Genomic DNA, 24,357 nt, shown 5'->3' on the forward strand with positions numbered 1-24,357 from the left:
TCTAACACTATCATATTAAAACGAGTCTATTGGTTTCAATATGCAAGGCACATCACATTCATCAATTTAGCAGTTTATTGAGCGGCATTGAAATAATATCAACACTGATTTTCTATGGCACTGGACCTTTTTGGTAATTGTCAGAGACCAATATTCCAACTTGATCCAAACAAATGCATAAAATAAACAAATCTGTGAATATTACGACTCAACTGGTCATCGATACAAATTATTAAAAAACTACCTCGTTGAACACATAATGTGTGCTTTTATGCCTGAAAAGGCTTTTAAATGTTCGGGTGAGAAATTACCTCTTTCTAAAAGAAATACGTTTTATCAGAGGGAGTCAATACCATCAATGTCCAGTGCCCCTTTAATAACAAATTTGCCGATAAAAAATTGCACAACTCATTCTGCAGAGTAGATTCAGCTGTTGCCGGGGTCTGGCATGAGATTATTTGCCCCCCCCCCCGGAGATTTTGTCCCCCATATGGCGTAAAGCTTCTTTTGAAAACACCATTTTATTCCTCCTCCAGTTTCAGGCAGAGGGTCAAGCATTCACACAGGATAAACAGATTTCCCCTGCAATTTGTGGTCTGTTTGAGTGCGTTTCTAAAGGTTTATAAGCTAAAAATAACTTTAATTTATTTTTTTTGAATTCAGCTACAACTTAACGGCGAAACAATGACAGGATCTTCAAACTGCATATTACAAACACAAAGTATATTCTGCCAGCCTCAATAGACACAAGTAAATGTGGTGCTTGTAAAATCAAACACGGGGTTTCTTTAGAAAAAACAAAGCACCAAAATTTCAAAAAGGAAAATGAATGTGTGTTATCAAAAATAATTGTGTACATGATATATTAAATATTATAACTCTTTAAAACTACATTTATTTTCGAGCTTCCTGTTTGAACCGGAAGGTTATGTGAATGTCATGGTATTGGTCCTTGAATAAATTAACGGCACTGGAAACCTTGGTAATTGTTAAAGAACAGTCTTTTAACTTGGTGTATCCCAACATTATGCACAAAATAACACAACCGGTGAAAATTGGGGCTCAATTATTGGTCATCGAGTTTGCGCGAAAAAAATGAAGAAGAAAACCATGCCCAGCATTGGCATTACTTACATACGATGACGCAGAGCTGTGTATAAACAACTTGTGACAACTTGTGATTAAAGGAAATGTTTTGCCCCAAAATGTATGCGAACGTGTCCCTGAGAGAAACGTCCACCGGAGATTCTGTCCCCCATATTATGGGAAATTAACGTGGGCTGGAGAAGGATGACTCAAAAGAGGACGCTACATACGCCCTTTACGAAACCACGGCTTTGGCTTTAGATTCGGCTTTAGGCTTCCTTCTCCCGTCTGAAGCCATGAGCGTGTGCGCAAAGCACGCACAATAGTTGTCAAAACAACTGCGGGCCAAGCCTGGGGCGAATCCAAAGCCGACGCCGTGGTTTAGAAAAGGGCCTATGTTCGCCATATTGGGGGGGGGGGGGGATCTTCAGTGGACAGAATCTCCTGCCACATCGGCACAGGGAGCCGGACTAAACTGCAAATTGGGTTTTTGTACAATTGGCGCGAAAATGGCGTCCAGTTACCACGTGAATAACGAAAACCTTCCCCTGCCAAAAAGAGGACTGTAGCCTATAATTTATATAACTTGAATGAATGTATAAAAAAAAAAAAAAAAAAAAAAAAAAAAAAGAACACCGCAAAATCCCGTAAAAATGTTCCTTATTTCAATTTCATCCTCTGAAAAGTAAAATATTTACAAAATTTCTTACAATATAGGCCTATACATTTTGTTTTTTAATATTAAACACACCCTGTACATAGTCTTATGAGTTGTGGTGGGTTGGTAAAATAAAAGAAGTCACAACATAATGTTCTCAGGAAGACGAACACTATTTTAGCATGTAAAATCCCATTAACCAGTTATTATACCAAAAACCATAGCATAACTGGTTAATACGTTTTTACATGCTAAAACTGAGACGAACTTTTTTTTAACTCACTTTTAAAAACTTACAGCACCTCAGTAATTAAAATTTCAAGGGAAGCTTTCTACCATCATAGTCTTCAAACTGTGTAAACTTAATGAAAATCTGTGGACACTGTGTTTTGTGTTAAGAAAAAGTACAGAGACCCTTTTAAAGGCGCTGGACACGTTTGGTAATTGTCAAAAAAAAAAAAGTATTCTCACTTCGGTGTGTCCCAACATGCATACACTAGCAATTCTGTAAACATTTTGACACAATTTGTCATCTTGCAAGAGAATAATAATTAAAGAACAAAACACCCTTGTTGAAAATTTTGTGTACGTTCAGATGCCTAAAAAGGGCTTTAGGCCTGAATTACTTTAATGTTTGAGTGAACAAATCCCGATTTCTCAAAAACCACGTTACTTCATGCAGGGGGAGCTGTTTCTTAAAATGTTTAAAACTATCAATAGTTCTCCATCGGTCGTTACCAAGTAAGTTGTTATGCTAAACATTATTTTGATAATATTTACCAATAGTACCCAGTGCCCTTTAAAGGCAGAGTGTACTCTCTTAGTTACTTAAAAACTCCACAAAATACCTCATAAAACAACAAAATGGTGAAGAGCATGCACTGGAGAGCTGTTGATACTTAAAAACAGACATTGTTAGAAACGACAAGCTTTGAAATAATGCGGATATAAAAAGGGGTCGTTTTGTCACCTACATATTTGAACATGAGAAAGGCTTCGGGCATGAAGCCGTTATAAGGCATCTGAAACCTACAAATCTATGCACCAAGGGTGGCCTTTTCCGCAACTGAGATGACCGATTGAGCCCAAACTTTAAACGGTTTGTGGTTAATTTATGTTAGAATACACCAAGTGAGAAAGAGCCTTATTTTGTTAGTTAAAGGAACACGTTGCCTTGGATTGGACGAGGTGGTCTATAAAAAGCGTCTATAACCCTTTTTTATAAAATGCATATGGTTGGAAAGATGTTTCAAAAATAGAATACAATGATCCACACGTTTGCCTCGAAATTGCGTGGTTTTCCTTTTACTGTGCGAACTAACACGGTCTGCCATTTCGGGGAGCAACATTTTTACTCCCATAAATAGCCGACGTGTTAGTCGACGAGGTAAAACGAAAACCGTGCAATTTCGAGGCATGTTTGTGTGGATCATTGTATTTTACTTTTACAACATCTTTCTACCCATGTGCATTTTTATTAATAAAAAAACTGTAACAAACTCTTTTCAAAGACCAATTCGACCGATTCAAGGCAACGTGTTCCTTTAATTACCAAAAATATACCCTACCTCTCAAGCATGCAACCAACCATTGACATTGCCAAATATAAAGCATAGAATGAAAAAGAAACACTTTTGTTTTCAGAGTTCAAAATCAGTATTTGTCTCTATGATCAAAGGTAAATGTTTAAATCATTCTTCCACATGGTATAAAGTATTTTGAGAAACATTTTCACTGCATAACATTTTGATGTAAAAAGCGTTACGGTCGTCAGATAATGCATGGAAAAAAAGACAAAACAAAAATAATTCAAATTTATTTAGAATTCATCTTATACTAACAATCACTTCAAATAAATGGTTAGAGGAATACACATCATATCGACAGACTGGTGCACTTTAAGCAAAATATTAGATATTTATTAAATATCTATTTTTTCAAGGGTGAACAGGATCCCTGTGCTCAACACGTATTTATTCAAAGACACGACAACAACAACAAACAACAAAATGTCATGTGTATTTCATTGGTGCCTGAATTATGGTTGAACAAGCCTAAATATTGAGCACAAAGAAATGTCTGGCTTTAAATGGATTCCCTCGAAAAAAAAAACTACCCTGGTATAAAATTTTAACAATGATCTCTGTGCTCTATACGTTTTTATTCAAAGACACGACAACAACAACCAACAGCAAATAATGTCATGTGGATGTCATTGGTGGCTGGATTATGGTTAAAAAAGCATAAATTAAGCATAAAGAAATGTCTGGCTTTGAATGGATGTCCTCGAAAAAAAATTTACCCTGGTGCTATTGTAATTTTGTCATTATTGTTCTGCCCATATATCATCGCGCTCATGTTATTGAAAATGTGCTTAGCAGTGTAAAGCCTAGTTATACAAACAGTATATTATTATGCCTAAGCTTTTACAGTGAGTAATCCTTATTGATTGGATATTTTCGGAACATGTTTGGTTTCACAGTTGCTAGACAGACATTGTCTGCGTATTTCACAAAACGGCCATAAAAGGCTAAAAGGCAAATTACACTCTGTTTTTCTTTTACCGTTTGGTTGTTTTTATCCTTTATAATTGTAGACAATATAAAATATAAAAAAATCATTTCAAGTTGTTGTCGCGTTTCTAAGATTTATCCCAGAACTTTAGGAGCGATAATGTCCTCTGTATTAGGAATACACAATCTTATTAGCGTTACTTTCAGATTCAAAGTTTATAATGGCAAAGGTCTTTGGTTCGATTTCACCCAAATAAAATATCTGAGTGTTTTGTTCACATAGCTCGGGAAAGTGGACAATATGTGCTAACACACATCGTTGCATGTAACACCAAGATTAATATTCTTTATAAATTATACAAATTTCCATCGTGTCGTGGCCTAGTGGTTAAGAGCACCGGATTCAAGTTCTGGTGTTCGATCAGCATAGTGTGGGCTCGAATCCCGATCGTGACACTTGCTACATAAAGTTGGGGAGGTAGTGCTTTCTACAAGCCAAGCTTCTGATTGATGATACCCAAGCCTACATCTGTATGGCATGTAAAGGGCCGGTAACCCTGTTTCAACGGCCACTGGAAGAACACAAATTGTAGCCCATTAAAACAATTACTAAAACAATTGTTTTATTGTTCGTAAGCATAATATACTCTTATGTTTGAAAGAAGAAAACAAAATATTTCCGGACGACTTTAAGTAAAATCACATTGGACCACTTAGAATGTTGGAATATGTTATAATTCTTTAATCGTGTTTCTATAAACAGGGCTCCAACGTCAAATTCACTGTGCGGTGCACTTATTTCCCAATAGTACTTGAAACACTGATCTTGGGAGTTTACTAAAGGTTTAGTGTACTGTGAAGGCCTATACACTTCTTATTTTAACTTTGTCCGCTTATTTAATCAAGTCCGAGCAGATACATGTTAAAGCACTATCCGCCAACATTAATATACACTTACACATAGTGGTAACAATTTAATAAAAGAGTGGAGACGATTGAGTTGCAGAATCAATGTTCGATTCCGTAGGCCTTTAGCTGTACTTTGTATAAGCCTTCCTGTAAAGGCAATACGTCATCAATGAAGCCCAAGTTTAAATACATTTTTCTTTTCACCCAGAATTTGAGTCTGAGAAAAGTTTTCGGGATTAAGCCTTCTCGTGCATCTGACAGCCTACCATTTTGTGCAACATGAGTTTTTTTCATATTTATTTTATTTTATTAAGCCTAAACTTTAACAGATTGTTGTATGCGTGTGATGAACAAAAAACATTTAAAGGGTACACGGGTTGATTTCACAAAGAGTTAGGTAAAGTCCTGAATTAGGACTAGTCCCAGGAGATATTAAAAACTTAAAGACACTGGACACTACTGGTATTTGTTAAAGACTAGCCTTCACAGTTGGTGTATCTCAACATATACATAAATTAACAAACCTGTGAAAATTTGAGCTCATTCGGTCGTCGAAGTTGCGAGATAACAATGAAAGAAAAAACACCCTAGTCACACGAAGTTTTGTGTTTTCAGATGCTTGATTTCGAGACCTCAAATTCAAATCAAATTCGTGGAAAATTACTTCTTTCTCGAGAACTACATTTTAGAGGGAGTCGTTTCTTGCAATGTTTTATACTATCAACCTCTCCCCATTACTCATTACCAAGAAAGGTTTTATGCTAATAATTATTTTGAGTAATTACCGATAGGCTAGTGCTAAGGCTAGTCTTAAGTTAGGATGAGTAACTAGTCCCAAACTCGAGATAAGACTAGTCATAACTCTTTGCAAAATCCACCCCTGTTCTCTGACAATTACCAAAAGTTTACGCTTAGATCTTTACGATACGATTGTGATGACGATTTAAATGGAAACTTAAGGTCCATGATTTTTGGCAATCAATAAGACAGGATATTCGCACATTCGAACAAATGATAATAAAGAAAGTATCCATGGGTTGATTGTTTTGAGACTTGCGAGGGGTTTGCGTGATGAAGGGAAAATGGCGACTGTTAAAAAAGATTGTTAAAAAGAGAGGTGAGTGTACAAGAAAATACTCCTTAGAATTTCATACAACACTTCAATCAGTCAAGTTCGAAGCACTCGCACTAGCTTTTAGGGATGGTGTATTTATTAATCTTAGTGATAGGAAGTTGACTTCAAAGAGTGGAGAAACATCACGTTGACACGTCTGAGGCGATAATTTCAGATGCTTTTATAAAACATTACTTTCAAAATAAACACATTCAATTTGTAAAGTTATCGAAACTGCACGCGCTAAACCTAGAGAACGGGGCAAGGTAAATCTATTCGTAATTTGATTTGCCTTTCACTTCGATTGGTCTGTATGGCTTTTGTTGAGCAATGATTTCATTCAAACAACAGAAAAAGAAAGAGAAGACAAGACAAACAAATGCAGCTATGTTTTAGAGAAGAAAAATAAAGAAATCAATAACAACAGCAGCAGGAGCATGCAGCAGCAATAACGACAATGTTCATGTTTTGTTTCAATTGTTAAGCATGTTTTTGCAGCATCGAAATAAGCAATGGTAAAAGAACTTGGAAATGTCATGTTCTCGACATTGGCAGTATTTATGAATGTACAAATTTTCCACACTGGATAAATTCAGTGAGTGTACCGGATGGAAACTGCTTTTATTTTTATTTTTACATGATTTGCTTGTTCTGCTTGTTGTTGTTTTTGTTTTTTGTCTAAAGCGTGGACACTAATGTTATTTACTCAAAATAATTAGCATAAAACCTTATTTGGTACCGAGTAATGGAGAGCTGTCAATATTATAAAACATTGTGAGAAACGGCTCAATCTGAAGTTGGTAGTTTTCGAGAGAGAAGTAATTGTCCAAGAGTTTGATATCGAGACCTCAGAATTAGAATTTGAGGTCTCGAAATCAAGCATCTGAAAGCACACTTGCTTCGTGTGACAAGGTGTTTTTTCTTTCATTATGATATCTCAACTTCGACGAACAGTTGGACTCAAATTTTCACAGGTTTGTTTTTTTGTGCATATGTTGAGATACACCTAGTAAAAAGACTGGTCTTTGACAATTATCAAACGTGCCCATTGTATTTAATGACAACTAAAACCAAGGAGACAAAAAGCAACATCATAATGAAAAAAAAAACTCATAATAAAAAATATCATCTCAAAGAATGAGTTATGTTGAGTACAATTGTAATAACATTCTGTAAAAGCAAAACAAATGGTCGTATGCCGCAAATTGGCAATGGAAGTTTAACGGCCAGTTACCAATTAACGCTGAAAATTAACTGTCCTTTGGTGCAACTGCTTCGGTTCATCAATGCTTTGATGATGGTAAAAATATACATGTACGAATGTGCATCCACTAGGGGGTCGTCACTTTCTAGCAGAGCGCCATTTAGGACGGTCGTTGACTGCAGATGACGATATTAAAAATGCTAGAATCACAATTTGCTGAGTATAGTTATCAAAAGGAAATTGCACAAAATTTCATTCAGAGGAGAGGAGAGGAGAGGATGTTTCTTCGATATTTGCAATCAACGGATACAACGGGCAAATTGGTTGCTTTGTACTCTTAGGGTCTTGTCACCCGGAGCGACTAAGTAACTGTTACATGCAACTTGGATGTAACCAACTGCAATTCTCAAAAACTACAGCATATTTTAAGGGATGCTTGCTACTATCATTATCTTCAAACTGAGTAAGTTTAATGTAAATCTGTAGACATTATGTTTGTGTTACAAAAAGTACTCACATCCTTTAACAAAATGCAGTTTGTATGGTATTCAAGTGCCATTATAGAAAGCACCTGCACCGTTAGTGTAATTTTACAATATTGTTGATATTAAAAATCAGTCTTGATAACCAGGTTTTCCAGGTCAATTTCAGCAAAGCAAAACTGGTAGATTTAAACGTCGCGCTATGGTACTCCGTGCTAAATTGAAAAGCTCTTGAAATCAATTAATAAATTTCGCTATCTTTGTGTGACCCCAAAGCAAAATTTTTGTTTTGTTTTGGGTCACACAACCATCCAATTTAATAGTCTACTCGAACAAACCATCAGTTTATCGTGTAATTATTATTTGCGGCGCCACTTAAAGGGAAAGTAAACGTTTGGTAATTACTCAAAACAAATATTATCTTAAAAACTGACTTGGTAATAACTAGCATTTGAGAGCTGTTGATAGTATAAAACATTGTGGAAAACGACTCCCTCTGAAGTTTTTGAAATAGGGGTAGTTTCTCACTAAAATACTAAAAAGACTTCTAGCTAGAAGTTTTTTTATTCCTATCTGAAAGCACACAAGTGTGCTTTTTCTTTCATCATTTCCCCCCAACTCCAAAGACCGATTGGGCTCAAACTTTCACAGGTTTGTTATTTTATGTATATGTTGAGATACGCCAAGTGAGAACACTGGTCTCTGAAAATTACCAATAGTGTACCTTCCCTTTACAGGCAGTGGACACTATTCGTAATACTCAAAATAGTTATCAAAAAACCTTTCTTGATTACGAGTAATGGGGAGAGGTTGATAGTAAGTAAAACATTGTGAGGAACAGCTCCCCCTGAAGTGAAAAGTAATTTTCCACGATTTTGATTTCGAGACCTAGGAATTAGAACTGGAGGTCTCGAAATCAAGCGTCTGAAAGCACACAACTTGTGCGACAATGGTGTTTTTTTCTTCCATCATTCTCTCGCAACTGCGACGACCAATTGAGTCCACATTTTTACCGGTTTGTTATTATGCATATGTTGAGATACACCAAGTGAGAAGACTGGTCTTTAACAATTACCAATGGTGTCAAGTGTCTTTAACTGAGAGCCAGCATTTATTTAACACGAATCCAAAACAGTACTGTTTTTCGCCATACATGTTCGAGAAAAGCCACATTAATTTGCTTTACTGTATCAAACGTTTGTGTGTTTGCCATTTATCTTACTTTGCATTGTACAATTATTTTCACTAATAGTAATAACTATTTATTGTTGAATTATTAGAAAGGGCTGCTTTCAGCCCAATATTTTTGTCCAGCACGTATCAAGAATGAAATTGTAAGCTGTTTGATAACATAGTTTAGAAAAATAATATCTTCACTCATGCTTAAAGCATGGTGCTACAATGGCCAGTGTGAACATCACACTCATAGTTGTTTGAATTTGAGGCGTACACTGTTTGTTGGATAATTAACCAAAGAGTTGGCATCTATATAGGTATAAACATTGCCCTCTATAACAAGGAAGCACTTTTCATTCACAGTCTATCAATGCTGACATTTAAACCAACTTCAGCGAAGATCCTATTTTCACGGCCAGCTCCCATGACCTGGGCCCCATTTCATAAAGCTGTTTTGCAGAAGATCCTGCTTGACAAAAATGTCTTTGCTAAATAAAAAACGAGTGAGGCACCAGCCAAAACAATGCAAACGTAAACGTACTTTGACTGGTGATGTGTTTCTGCTGAGCCCAATACTTGTTTATGCGTATTAGCTACTTTTTCTGCTTAAAGGCACTGGACACTATTGGTCCTACTCAAAATAGCTGTTAGCATAACAAGTTTTTTGTTAATGATCAATGGAGCGTTGTGATAAGTATAAAACATTGTGAGAATCGGCTCCCTCTGAAGTGACGTATTTTTCGAGAAATAAGTTATTTTGCACTTAAATATTTGAAATAATTCCGAGACCTCAGAATTAGATTTTGATGTCACAAAAACCAAGCATCAGGTAGCACACAACTTGTGCGAGAAGGGTGGTTTTTTTTTCTTCCGTAACTCTCTCGAAACTCTCAACGACCGCTTGAGTTCAAATTTCTACAGGTTTGTTATTTTATGCATGTTAAGATACATCAAGTGAGAAGACTGATCTTAGACAATTACCAAAGATGTCCAGTTCTATAATAAGCTTAGGAAAACAAAATTATGATTAACATAATAAGATTACCAGGGGTGGATTTCACAAAGAGTTAGGACTAGTCCTAACTCTTTGTGAAATCCACCCCTGTCAACATACCAGGACTTGTATCCTGCTTACTTTTTCTAAGCATGAATTCGTTTTGTGCTTTAAGCAGCTTTATGAAACTGAACCATGACCATTCACAGTCATTCAAACGCGTGGCTCAAGAGTAGTTTTGTATTAACACTTTAATAAATAAACAGCACGCTCCAAAACGTTGTCACCACTTTACCACTTAAACTATTGACTAAATCTTGATAGAATCACACCCAGTTCACTTACTATCCGATGGAGTGTTGTATCTTGGAAATTGCTTTGTGGTAAAATAATATCTGCTAGATGGAGTTTCGCAAAGGATGTCAACAGAACATCATGTGGGTTTCAGTAAGACCACACAATACGAGCGAAGAAATGTGGACGTTTTAAGTGAAGAAAACACGAGTTGACGATCAGAGCATACTGATCAAAACAAAGAGAACCTCGGTGTAGACTTTGTACACAAATTTCCCCTAGATCTTTTGTTTTTCTTTTTCGGTTTTGTTCTAGGTCTACAAAAGGAAGTAAATATGAATTCACTCTTTGTCATGAATCAAAAACACCTTTATTTTATGTCAGAAGCGGACATCAAATTTGTTCCGCGTTTATGCACGTGCGAAGTAGTATAATAGTCAAGTTACACGCAGTGGACACTATTGGTAATAGTCAAAGACTTATAGCCTTCACAGGTGGTATATCTCAACATATGCATAAAATAACTAACCTGTGAAAATTTGAGCTCACTTGGTCATCAAACTTGCGAGATAATATATTATGGTGTTATTATGATATTATGGTGTTATTATGGATTCATCATTGTGCATGAGTAGACATGTTGATAATATTTGCAAAGGAGCTCTCATGACTATTAGGAAAATATCACAAATTCGCAGCTACCTGGATGAAGCAACTACTCTTCGTCTTGTTCATGCCTTCGTCACTACTAGACTTGATTCCTGCAATTCACTTCTGTATGGACTCCCCGATAAAGATCTTGCTAAAAATTCAACGTGTACAGAACACTGCTGCTCGCCTCGTTTCGTGTCTGCCTCGTTCTCACCATATTACACCTGTACTAATGCAATTGCATTGGCTCCCAGTTAAGTTTCGAACAGTTTACAAAATTCTTCCATTAACTTTCAAGGCTCAAACATGTCAATCTCCTGCTTATTTATCTGAACTTGTTCCTCATTATTCCCCTACTCGGACTTTACGATCATCTCAACAGTCATTGCTTTCTGCTACTAGAGCTTCTTCCATTTTTTTATGGCCACAGATCTTTTTCTTACGCCGCACCGTTTCTTTGGAATAGTCTTCCTGTGCATATTCGCCAAGCTAATACAATGTGAAAATCCTTGTTGAAAACTCATTTGTTTAAAGCTTCTTTTTTTGTAATTTGCCTATTTGTATCTTGTATCTTTCTCTAATTGTTTATTTTATTGTTTCTTTAATGCGCTTATTAATAGAGGCTTTTGCATTAGGCGCTTTACAAATGTCTTACAAATTATTATTAGTCTGCTACATCTTTCCCCTGCTGACCTTCGTGATGCATTGTTGAACCAATCGAAACTGAGGACGGAACGACTTGTGCAGTAGTTTCATAAATTTGAAGAAAAAGGATCGTCACTATTGCTTTTTATCTTTTATAATAATTTAATAATAATTTGGGGGGCTAATCGTCCTCACTCGCAGCTAGAGCTGAGTTGCGAAGGACGCGGCTACAACGTGTTCGAGAAGCAGTCATGCAAGGGCGCATTCAGCTGCCAGCCATATCAACCCATTATGACCACGGAGCACAGCCAAGATCGAAAGTTTTCGATTTTTTTCCCGAGGGAGGAAAACCGGATAGTATGGAAAACCATCGTGGCACAGCAGAGGACCAACGCACAACTCAACTCACATATGGCCCGACCGGGAGTCGAACCGGGGTCACCTTGGTGAGAGGCGAATAAACCGATAACTAAGGGATTTGTCTGTGAACAAAATAATTATATATAACTTATGTAAACAGCATGCTGACTTATTATGTCATGTTATGCTTCCAGCATTACCCTGAACAACATTTGACCTCTCACTACTTTTACCTGCTGTTTTATATAAATTGACATATATGTGTTTGTGCTTTGTCATGCCTCTGACGAAAGTCCGGTTTGGATTGAAAGCTAAGGTCATCTCACTAATTGGACATCCTTTAATCTTTCCATTTTTTTTCTTTATTTTTTTTCTTATCCTTTTGAACCACGGCTCCGGCTTTGGATTCGGTTTTGTCAGGCTCCCGCTCTTTCGTCTGAAGCCCTGAGCACGTAAGCAATGCACGCTCAATTTCCGAAACAAGTGTGAGCACCAAGCTATCCGGCCTGAGCCGAATCTGGAGCTGAAGCCGTGGTTTTTCGTAGAGGTCCCTATAGCTACCGCGTAATGATCGTCAATAGACATTTACATTATTGCTAATCAAACCGCACTGGTTAGCATGGACGGCCGAACGTTAGTAAAACATGCAATCGTGCAAACAGATGTTCCGACCAAGTTCAACATATAAATAATAAATCTCACTTGATTGTTTGCTTTGTATCTAACAGGTTCAACATTATTTTTGAACAGATGTGTGACATTGGCCATCGGTTTTATCTTTGCATTATTTTTTTGTTACGGCTTTTGCATAATTTTCCAACCTCGGCTGGCAAAAACATACTCGTGCTGTGACGTAGCAATAGAAAGGTATATATGGTCGGTTTGTTGTATCCATGTTGTCTCATCAGTTTCGATGATTTGCACCCCAAATATCCAAATCACACAACAACAGTTAATGACGTCACGATGGCGTAACAAAGAAAAAAAGACTAGCACAGTTTGTAATACTATTAACCAAAGTCGTTAAGAGAACACCCTCAATTTTGGGCTGCGTTGCTAAATCGAGCAGCTCCGGGGGAAAATAAATTACATGCCGGAACCCACACCGGGCGCGGTCAGGAGGCAGATTGTGTTACGGGTAAATAACTGTGATTTATAGGAACATTGGACCCTTACCATGAAGTATGCTAATAACATTCACGCATGCGTACAGACCCTGTGGTTGGCAAACTCCATAGAGTTGTGCACTAAGCAGACGCGCAATCGCGTCTGCGTCACGCACCCATTAGCCGTGTACAAAACAGCGCGATGTTCCCTCATTTTGCCAACCAAAACGCTACGTGCAATTTACATATTTCATGGGAAGGGTCTATTATTATAATGGTAAAGATTGAAACATTCTGTAAATGTACACATTGGTTCATTACTAATGGGCTAAATCAGATTATGTTTTTGTGAGCATAGTAGGATTTTTGTGCGCACATATGTGTCCATGTAAACTAATCAGCCACCCAACACTATGTTGTCAATTTCTGAGTTCACTCACCCAGCAGAAATCACTATACAACATAAAAAGGTGAACAAAACATCAGCAGAATTGATCCACACATTATTTTTTTTAGTTATTAAAAAAGAAAGGTTATTAAAAACAAAAGTACGAAGCTGGTCCATCCGCCCGCGCCCCATGGCTGCGCCGAGGGTTAAGAGGGTTTTTGTATTATTAGTTATTTTGGTGTTACGCGATACCTGATGACGTCATCGTGACGCATTTACATGTTTGTGCATTTCCCGTGGATTGTACGTTGTAGTTGATAACTTAATTGGAACATTACATGTATTTGTTTTGCTGACAAAACAGTTGATGGCAGTTAACGCATAAAAATGTAATCCACCATATACATAAACTGACAAACCTGTAGAAGTTTGAGATCAATCGGCCATCTGTATAGGTCACGAAACAAAAATAGTGAAAAACCCATTACACATTTTGCATGATATTATATCGAATGATTAACTTCAAACGGGAAATTATTGTTATTTAATTCTCATCAAATATGACATTTCAGATAGAAATGTTTCAAGGCATGTTTTCTACTTCTTTACAACTCTGTAATGTTCCTTTAAAGGCAGTGGACACTATTGGTAAATGGTAATGAGGAGATGTTGATAGTATTGTGAGAAAAGACCCCCTCTGAAGTGACGTAGTTCTCGAGAAAAAATTGTTTTCCACGATTTTGATTTCGAGACCTCAGATTTAGAATTTGAGGTCACGAAATCAAGCATCTGAAAGCACACAACTCCGTGTGACAGGGTGTTTTTTTTCTGTTATTATTATCTCGCAACTTCGACGACCAATATTGAGCTCAAGTTTTCACAGGTTATTTTGTGCATATGTTGAGATACACCAAGTGAGAAGACTGGTCTTTGACAGTTACCAATAGGTCCAGTGCCTTTAATAACTGGGACGAATAGTCCGTGCCATAACAACAGGGTCTGTGAATAAATTAATCCACAGTTGAAATGGACCTGGGCTCGATTTCACAAAGCAATAAAATCCATCATAAGACAAATTTTCAGTATCACCATAGTAATTTGCATTGTGACATCACACTTAACTAAGCAACTACGACTGATTTGCAGTAACGATCAATTTTAGCTCTTTGTGAAATCGGGCCAGTGTTATTATGAACATGCAAATAAACTTGTGTTCAGTCTTTGGTTGAATGCGCTTAGATTGAAAACTACTGAAAACTCGATATATAATTGGAATAAAAACGCTTATTCGGAGATCACAGAAGCTGGCATTGAATCGCTACATTTACCGGTAAGTTAAGACTTGATGATCGCAGCTTTCAAAATATAGAACACGAATAGTAGGAAATGCATTTGCTATTATAAAGTCGGGTCGGTTTTCATTTCAGGACAACAAAAAATACACTTAAATGTCCTTCAACATACGTGGTTGTGTTTTGTTTTTTGTTTTTTGTTTTTTTTAATTGTTGGTATCCCTCCTTATTATGAAGGAGGTTGAAATAACAGCTGGATGTTATTGTGAGCTATAGGGCATTCGTTATACAATTTCTTGTACTGCATTTTGGCAACTATAGCCTTCGCATTCTACCCCTCGAACATTAATTTATTCTGAAGCGAACCGGTGGTTGACAACTGACCGGTTCAATTAGTCTTCAATTATAATCGTCTTCGGTATAATGCTGGACTCATCGATGGATGATGCTTAATCAAGTACTGCCTTGAGTACAGTATCCCCCTTTAAAGACCATGTACACTATTGGTAATTGTCAAAGACCAGTACTTGGTGTATCTCAACATATGCATAAAATAGCAAGCCTGTGAAAGTTTGAGCTCAATCGGTCAACGAAGTTGCGAGATATGAATTAAATAAAAAACACCCTTGTCACACGAAGTTGTGTTTTCAGATGCTTGATTTCAAGACCTCAAATTCTAAACTTGAGGTCTCGAAATCAAATTCGTTAAAAATTACTTCTGTCTCGAAAACTATACGTCACTTCAGAGGGAGCCGTTTCTCACAATGTTTTATATTATCAACCTCTCCCCATTACTTGTTAACAAGTGAGGTTTCATGCTAAACATTATTTTGAGTAATTACCAATAGTGTCCACTGCCTTTAATTAAGTACTACCTTGAGTACAGTGTTCCCCTTTAACTAAAGACGATCAAAACCTCTTGTCAAGCCGAGTTGTCAACCACCGGTTCTTCTCAAATTCAACACGGCTTGTGTAGCCTGGATCCCGCCTTTGAATGTAACGTAAATACCTATCCTATATTTTGTATGTATACAATAAAAGATTACCTGGATCCGTTTAGTCAACGCAGGAAGAGTACTTTGTAATTGGAATACACAATTTGAGGTTTTCTTACAGTAACATATCTCAACTTCATATTTTCAGGGATACAACTGGTATTACTTTGTCCATCACTTCGAAATGTAATTATTCTCTCAAAATGCTTTTTACTAATCAATAGCTGTTGAACTTCTAATTCCCTTTCAAGATGAACGAAACAGACATCTAGAGTGGCTATATATAATTGGATGCAGAAGTGTCCCATTCCCACTGTCATTCTCGCCAAAGGGCATAGCCGTAGCCGAAAGCCATTTTAATCCTGTCGATGCGCCGTCTGTCTGTACTCGATCTTCAGGTCAAGGGGTATAAACGCCAAGCTGGCCACAGCCAACATCTCTGAAATGAAGAATACGTCTATGTATGAGTTGTACAAATCACCTGCTTGTTATTCAGTAACTAGATAACGAAACGTATTCTAGAAATGTTTATATAAGCGACAAGCCTGGTTGAATTCGAACCCACAATCCTGTGATTGCAAGTCCTGCAGTCTAACCAGTGGACCACGGTGACATAACGTTACGCAACCCCCCCCCCCCCCAAAAAAAAAAAAAAAAAAAAAAAAAAAAAAGTTTTAGCACTTATGTGATGCTTCCACCGACCGGCTAAGAAAATAGATGACGGTACTCTTGTAATCTTACAATTAGGCATGTTTACAGCGTTTGACAAAATGCAAACTTGCTCTCTGATAATTAACGACTGATCATCACCGGCTTCCACAACAGAATGAAGTTAAGCGTCCAATCGCAACTCTCTGCCTTTCTCACTGCACTATACTATTATAGGCATATACTCAACCACTACAAAGGTTGTAGCTCTACCGTTGTTCCGTGGTATTTTCACGCGTGAGTGGACCAAGCCTACAGTCTTTTCTTATTCATTTAATTACACGGCGACTTCTTGAAGGAGTGGGGAATTCTGTTAATGGAGATTTAAGACGTTGTAATCAGTGACTCTTCAGCAAGTGCATGCTCATACCCACTCCGGACTTCTACTTGGTCATGGTCATGCATCAAGACACGTGGGGGTGAAGTACAACCTCGGGATATAGTCTGAACATGTGACGTCACAGTTCGAGGCTCGCGAATTGCCGATGCGGACAGGGGATCAGTCTATCACGGGAGTTCTAATGTATTGAACGTCAAGGAACGTCCTTGTTCGATCATTCAAGGGATTATTATTGTTTTGGGTGTCTTCGCTGGAGCGTGGTAACTTCCCTCTACTCCGTTGCTGATCTATACCCACAGATTCGTCGCAAGCCCGGGCTCCCCCTGGAGCTGAGATCGACCTGAAGTTACCCTCAACGACTGGATACATACGGCTATACACAATGGATCACATAGGTTCATAAGGTATGGTGGTGTATTTTTAAACTGCATTTAACCACTTACTCACCGATTTCAGTTTGCAGCACATTTCGTTTCATATTTGTTACTGTGACCATGGAGGTAGAAATCTCAAAGCACATTGCACCTAGCACCAAGTATGCTGGACTCGGGGTATTTTGGCACTAATTAGGGGGCTATTTGCACTCAGATACGACTATCTTGAGAGATATACTAATTGGAAAATACATAGTCTGTAAAATACAACGATAGAAGCATGTACTTACCTCTACTGAATTGTTTTTGGAGTTTTCGTTTTGGAAGTTTCGTTTGGAGGTTCGGAGAACCGAGGAAATGGCTGTGGTAAAAATTGTATCTATGGTTACTGTGCGTTTGCGCTTATGCTGGCTGAAGCTTGCAATTGCTGCCGTCGATTTCACAAAGAGTAAGGACTCGTCTTATCTCGAGTTAGGACGAGTAACTCGTCCTAACTTTGGATTAATCTTAAGGTCTGTATGCTACAGTGCATGGTTAGGACTCGTCCTAAGTCCTAAGATTAGTCTTAAGTTAGGAAGAGTTTTGTGAAATCGACGGCTGGTTTGATCGGCCCTGTCAGCCGTTGGGCAAGGGGTGCATTCTATAGGTTAACCATTTCGGGGTTTGTACAGAAAAAAAACCCGTATTTGTACTTTACCAGCCATTCAAAGACAATGCCACGATTAAAACAAAAACAACTATTAATGATAAAGGATGTTCTCAAGACTGTTTACTTTTGATTATTATTTGTTCAAAGAATAGTAGCTATGGATTAAAACCAAACTCATTGGAAAGGAATGGTCTGAAAAACACCACTCTTTATGAATCCATGAAATCAAATAAGGTCTCAGGTTTCTTCTTCAATAAACGTTCTTCTTCAATAAACACTATTGGTAATTACTCAAAATAATTGTTAGCCTGAAAACTTACTTGGTAACGGGCAAAGGAGAGCTATTGATGGTATAAAACACTGTGAGAAACGACCAAACTCTGAGGTAACGCAGATTTTGGGAAAGAAGTAAATTCTCATTGAATTCGATACATCAGCTGAGGTCTCGAATTCAACATCTGGAAGAAAACAACTTGAGTGACAAGGGTGTTTGTTCTTTCATTTTTCTCTCGCATCTTCGATGCCCAATTGAGTTCAAATTTTCACAGGTTTGTTTTTATGTGCACATGTTGAGAAACACTAAGTTAGAAGACTGATCTTTGACAATAAAGGTGTCCAGTGCTTTAAAGAACAAGATGTATAGCTCGTTAACTTGGTTCCTGGTTTAGTTTGAATTAAGTGTTGTGTAGCGTTGCTTTTGCATGGGCTTTATTGCTCAGGAGTTGTCCAAAGACAAATTGCCTTGCCAAAAGAATACAAACAATAAATGTTACACAAATTTAGTGTTTTTATTTCGCACAGTTTTGAGCTTTATACAATTTTTTTAACAACCTTAGTGAGGATATGAAATGGCAAATTGTTCTATTCTCATATGCCAATGGAAACTAAATGTCTGTTGTTTTATAATGCGGACAATACACTTCTTAATTATAATTACAAGCTCTGATTATTTCTATGAAGGACTTTTACTGAGTCGAGAAGACATACTTCGTCATTAACCACACTGCCAGCACCAAAAAAGGGAGCTCATAACAAATTAATTGGGCTATTAATATCAAGTTCTAAACAACTGTTAACAGGGTAGTTTTTACATACTTTGGGGTTGAAAAAAGTACTAGGGCGGGATTTAAACCAACGACTTCCGGTTTAAAGCCATTGGAAACTTTCGGTAAACAGTATTGTCCAAGGCCCACACTTCTTGTATCACAACTTATATATAAAATAACAAACCTGTGAAAATGTAGGCTCAATTGGTCATCGGAGTCGGGAGAAAATAACGGGAAAACCCACCATTGTATCCGCACGTTTCACCGTGTCATGACATGTGTTTAAAATAAATCCGTAATTCTCGATATCGAGAATTGATATATTTTTAATGTTTTCTCAAAAAGTAAAGCATTTCATAGAATAATATTTCAAGAGAAGTCTTTCACCATGAGGGGATACAATCCAATGTACGATACAACCTTGGAAGCAGCAGCAAAAGTGATCACCTTAAGTGGGTGTCATTTATTATTTTTTGTTATATCTACAATCCCGGCCAAAATGCTTGGGCCACCCTTTCCTAACGTTGTATACAACGATTCCCTGTGCACTTCCCATTCACATTCAAAACATTTGTCCCCCGCCCCCCGCTCAATGTTGACTGTAACTCAGAACACAACTCAGAACACAATCAGCCACACAACTCAGAACACAATCAGCAATTGGAACCAATATTGAAAGGGGGCAGGGGGGCCCAACGAGATATGGCCGGCATTGTAGTGTCAAACCACAAGGGAAATTTACCGCTGAGATGGTAAATTTTAATTAGTTTATGTTTAACAAATAAAAAATTTATAAAAGACAAAAATGAACAAAGTCAAAATTCGTTTAAGGGTTTTGTTGACTTGTTATTGAGTATTGCTCCGACTATAGTGTATTGTTGGGATTTGATGGATTGATTAGTTCTTATGATACTACAGGGTACATTCACTAAAGAGTGCCTTAAAGGATCGGTCGAGTTGGTCGAGTTTGTAATAAAATGTATATGATTAGAAAGTAGAATATAATGATCCACACAAGTATAACTCTGTATCACTCGAAATTGCGGGGTTTTCCTTTTACCTCGTCGGCTAACACGGTCGGCCATTTATGGGAGTCAAATTTTTGACTCCCATAAATGGCCGACCGTGTTAGTTTGCAAAGTAAAAGGAAAACCACGCAATGTCGAGGCAAATTTGTATGTATCATTGTATTCTACTTTTAAATCATCTTTATAACCATATGCATTTTGTATGGATCATTGTATTCTACTTTTAAATCATCTTTATAACCATATGCATTTTGTAACAAACGGTTAACAAACGCTGTTCAAAGACCAACTCGACCGATCAAAGGCAACGTGTTCCTTTAAATAGTATGAATTGAACAAAACGATGACGAGTTGGTTGGTCTACGCAATTGTTGAGTACACGTTAAAGGCACTGGAACTATTGGTGATCACTGTTAGCATACAAACTTACTTGGGAACAAGCAGTGTAGAGCTATTGATAATATAAAACATAGTGAGAACCGGCTCCCTCTGTAGTAGATGTAGCTTTCGAGAAAGAAGAAATTTTCCACCAACATATTTGAATCGATTTCGAGACCTCAATTAGAATGTTAGGTCCCGCAATCATGAAGTATCTGAAAGCAACTTCGTGTGACAAGGGTGTTTTTTCTTTCATTATATCTCGCAACTTTGACGACCGATTGAGCTCAAATTTTCACAGGTTTGTTATTGAGTGCATAGTTAAGATACACTAAGTGCGAAGACTGATGTTTGACAATTTACCAAACGAGTCCAGTATCTTTAACTGTTTTTAGCGTGCAGATTCGTCCAAGGGTTGAGATTCGTTAGGTCAGGACGGATTGTGTGCGATTGTTGGGGACAACAATTACAACTTTAAAATACCCTAAATGCATAAACCTAGATAGTGGATTTGTATATTTTATTTAAAGGCACTGGGCACTAGTGATAGTTACTACACTACAAAGAGTCATAAGCATACACAAACTTAATTGTAATGAGCAAAGAAGATTTGTTTTTAGTACAAAACATTGGAGAAACTGCTCCATCTGAAGTAACCTAGTTTTTAGAAAGAGTAATCTTACTCAAATATTAAAAGACCTCAGGCCTTTAGGTCTTTCAATATTTGTTTAGGCATCGGAAAGCACAAAAATTGTGCATCAAGGGTGCTTTTTTTCTTCATATTCTCTTGTAATTTCGATAACAAATTGAGTCAAAACGTCCACAGGTTTGTTACTTTTTTTATGCATATAGTATTGGCATTAACGAAGTGAGAATATTGGACTTTGGCATTAACCAACAGTTTCCAGTGTCTTTTATTGAAAGAAACAATATGACTGACAAACCAATGATCTTCATCGTCACGTGGTGATCGTTGCTCGGTTCCCATTATTAACATTATCGAAGGTATATTAATTTTGGTTTTACAAGCTTCATAACTACCGGGCAATCTCAGTGGTCTAGTTGTTAAGAAACTTAGGCCGTATCCGAATTGGCGACTACGGCTACGGTCACGGCCGGATCGCCGCGTCGTCATGCATTGAAGTATAGGACGCCCTTACACACAGAGGAAAGATTACACAACTTGTGTAAAATATTACCTGTTTTAGATGTAGTGGGCGAACACCATAACTATTAGGTAAAACTTTACCCAACAGGCGTTGGGTAATATCTTGCTTAATAGCTGTGTAAAAGTTTACATAAATATTGGGTAGTTTTCTTTACTGAATTGTTGGGTAAACCCACTCATGTAAAATATTACTTAATTGTGACGTAAGACTTTACCGCTTTACAATGTAAATAGTTGTGTAAAACTTTACATCAATATTGGGTATTTTTGTTTACTGAATTGCTGGGTATAAATCCACTCATGTAAAATAATTACCTAATTTTGAAGTATAGATTTTACCGATTTTTAATGTAAACTGTGTGCCTTTAAAACTGGTAATAATATACACAATGCTTGTGTTGAATACTAGCAAAGTGTTATTTCATGGAGTTTAGGGCTGTAATAAATGGACACATCATAAATACTGAGACTTGGCGACTACAACATGAATTTCAAGATAACAACTTTTTAATAAAAATTTAATGGTAATAACATTAACAATCCAAAACATCACATGTGCAAAATGGGGTGTTCTGTATGTTTCATAATCAGTCAACAATTTCAGTGAATTTAAAAAATTACAAAAAATCTACCTAATTGGCAAGGTCAAAATAAATACTTCCAGGCTAACACAGCTTAAACTGTAAGGTTGTTCCATAAATCAAAACTATCACAACTATCACATCTCTTATGATTTTGATACTTTATTGCAAACAATTTGTGCAAGAACTTCTTTAACTACAATGCTTCTGGAATGGTCAAATTACATTAATTGGCAAGGTCAGAATAAATACTTCCAGGCTAACACAGCTTAAAGAAGAACTCCAAGGTCAAATTCAATTTTGGGTTTGAACAATTTGTATGGGGAATTATTGGTTTATCCTAATTGTCGCTAAGCAATCAAAACGACGTTGAATTTGACATTTTGACAAATTTGACAAAACTGGAAGGGTATTGAATACAAATTTGAATTTGACCTTTGAGTTCCTATTTAAACTGTAAGGTTGTTCCATAAATCCAAACTATCACAACTATCACATCTCTTATGATTTTGATACGTATTTGCAAACATTTTGTGCAAGAACTTTCACTGCACCACCCGAGTTTCTGTAAACCAATTTTTCAAGATTCTTGCAGTAAACAACTGGAATCGTAGTTCAATTTTTAACAGATAGCTTAATATTCATGCACAATTTTTTACCCTTTTGGTAATGTTTGTATAAAAGTACAAGCTCCCATTGGGAACAATAATCAGCTCTCGAATATTTTTTTGTAAGGATCAAATGGACACAATAGCTTTTCAAGGCTTTTATCTGGCTCAATGCTCATACTAATTAAATGCGAAGGCGTTAGTTTTCGACAATATCATCATTAATGATGAATAAATACAGTTTCCTTTGTGCTTACTAATTAGTATGAGCTAAATTATTTCATCGAAGCTAATGACGATGAAATAATTTAGCTCATACCAATTAGTAAACACAAAGGAAACTGTATTTATTCATCATTAATATTGATATTGTCAAAAACTAACGCCTTCGCATTTAATTAGTTTGAGCATTGAGTCAGATTAAAGCCTTGAAAAGCTATTGTGTCCATTTTATCCTTACAAAAAAATATTCGAGAGCCGATTATTGTTTCCAATGGGAGCTTGTACTTTTATACAAACATTACCGAAAGGGTAAAAAATTGTGCATAAATATTAAGCTATCTTTTAAAAATTGAACTACGATTCCAGTTATTTACTGCAAGAATCTTGAAAAATTGGTTTTCAGAAACTCGGGCGGTGCAGGGACTAGAGGGTTAACTACAATGCTTCTGGAATGGTCAAATTACATTAATTGGCAAGGTCAGAATAAATACTTCCAGGCTAACACAGCTTAAAGAAGAACTCCAAGGTAAAAATTCAATTTTGGGTTTGAACAATTTGTATGGGGAATTATTGGTTTATCCTAATTGTCGCTAAGCAATCAAAACGGCGTTGAATTTGACATTTTGACAAATTTGACAAAACTGGAAGGGTGTTGAATACAAATTTGAATTTGACCTTTGAGTTCCTATTTAAACTGTAAGGTTGTTCCATAAATCCAAACTATCACAACTATCACATCTCTTATGATTTTGATACGTATTTGCAAACATTTTGTGCAAGAACTTCTTTAACTACAATGCTTATGGAATGGTCAACATTAATCAGATGCATCATGAGATGAACAGTAAGCCCTGAACTCTCGAATAGTGCTGCTCTTCACACCGCCTTTGAGTTCAAACACAACCAATTCAATGAACTCCCAAACGTCAGAACACTTCTCCTGGTAGCTCAAGTCGAAGACAAAATGTGTTTTGAAACACACATCCAGTGCTTTCACAAGGGATGACTGTTCAAATGCATTTGCTCAAAAATTACGAACACTTGCTGTGGAGCCAGTGCAGACCCACCTAGTATCAGCATGGTTGCGATATTGATGTCTTTCAAATACTGGTCCAAACTTGTGTTTTCCTGCATAAAGGGGAGTAATATTAAACACAATAGGTTAAATTTCAATGGGGGTGCAGTACAAATTGTATGACACGTGTATATTGTCTGTAATGAACTTAAAGTATTGTAATATTACAATTAAACCAATTTTGCTGTAAAATAATGATTTAATCTGATTGTCTTAAGGATGGGGTACACACAATGTCAGATTAAATCATTATTTTATATCAATAGTGGTTTAATTATCATATTACAACACTTATAGATCAATAGAGACAATA

The 24,357-nt window shown here is 36.8% G+C and overlaps 1 protein-coding gene across 1 annotated transcript in view; it reads left to right on the forward strand.

Annotated features, from left to right (window-relative positions):
* Positions 1-17,099: 17,099 nt before the first annotated feature.
* The window catches only part of LOC117290587 (muscarinic acetylcholine receptor M3-like), a 22,700-nt gene continuing 15,442 nt past the window's right edge, over positions 17,100-24,357 (forward strand). The window contains exon 1 of the mRNA XM_033772046.1: positions 17,100-17,319. The gene's annotated coding sequence lies outside the window, so the exon portion shown is untranslated. The remainder of the gene's footprint in view (positions 17,320-24,357) is intronic.

Source organism: Asterias rubens, chromosome 5, assembly GCF_902459465.1.
Source record: "Asterias rubens chromosome 5, eAstRub1.3, whole genome shotgun sequence".
Lineage (NCBI taxonomy): Eukaryota > Metazoa > Echinodermata > Asteroidea > Forcipulatida > Asteriidae > Asterias > Asterias rubens.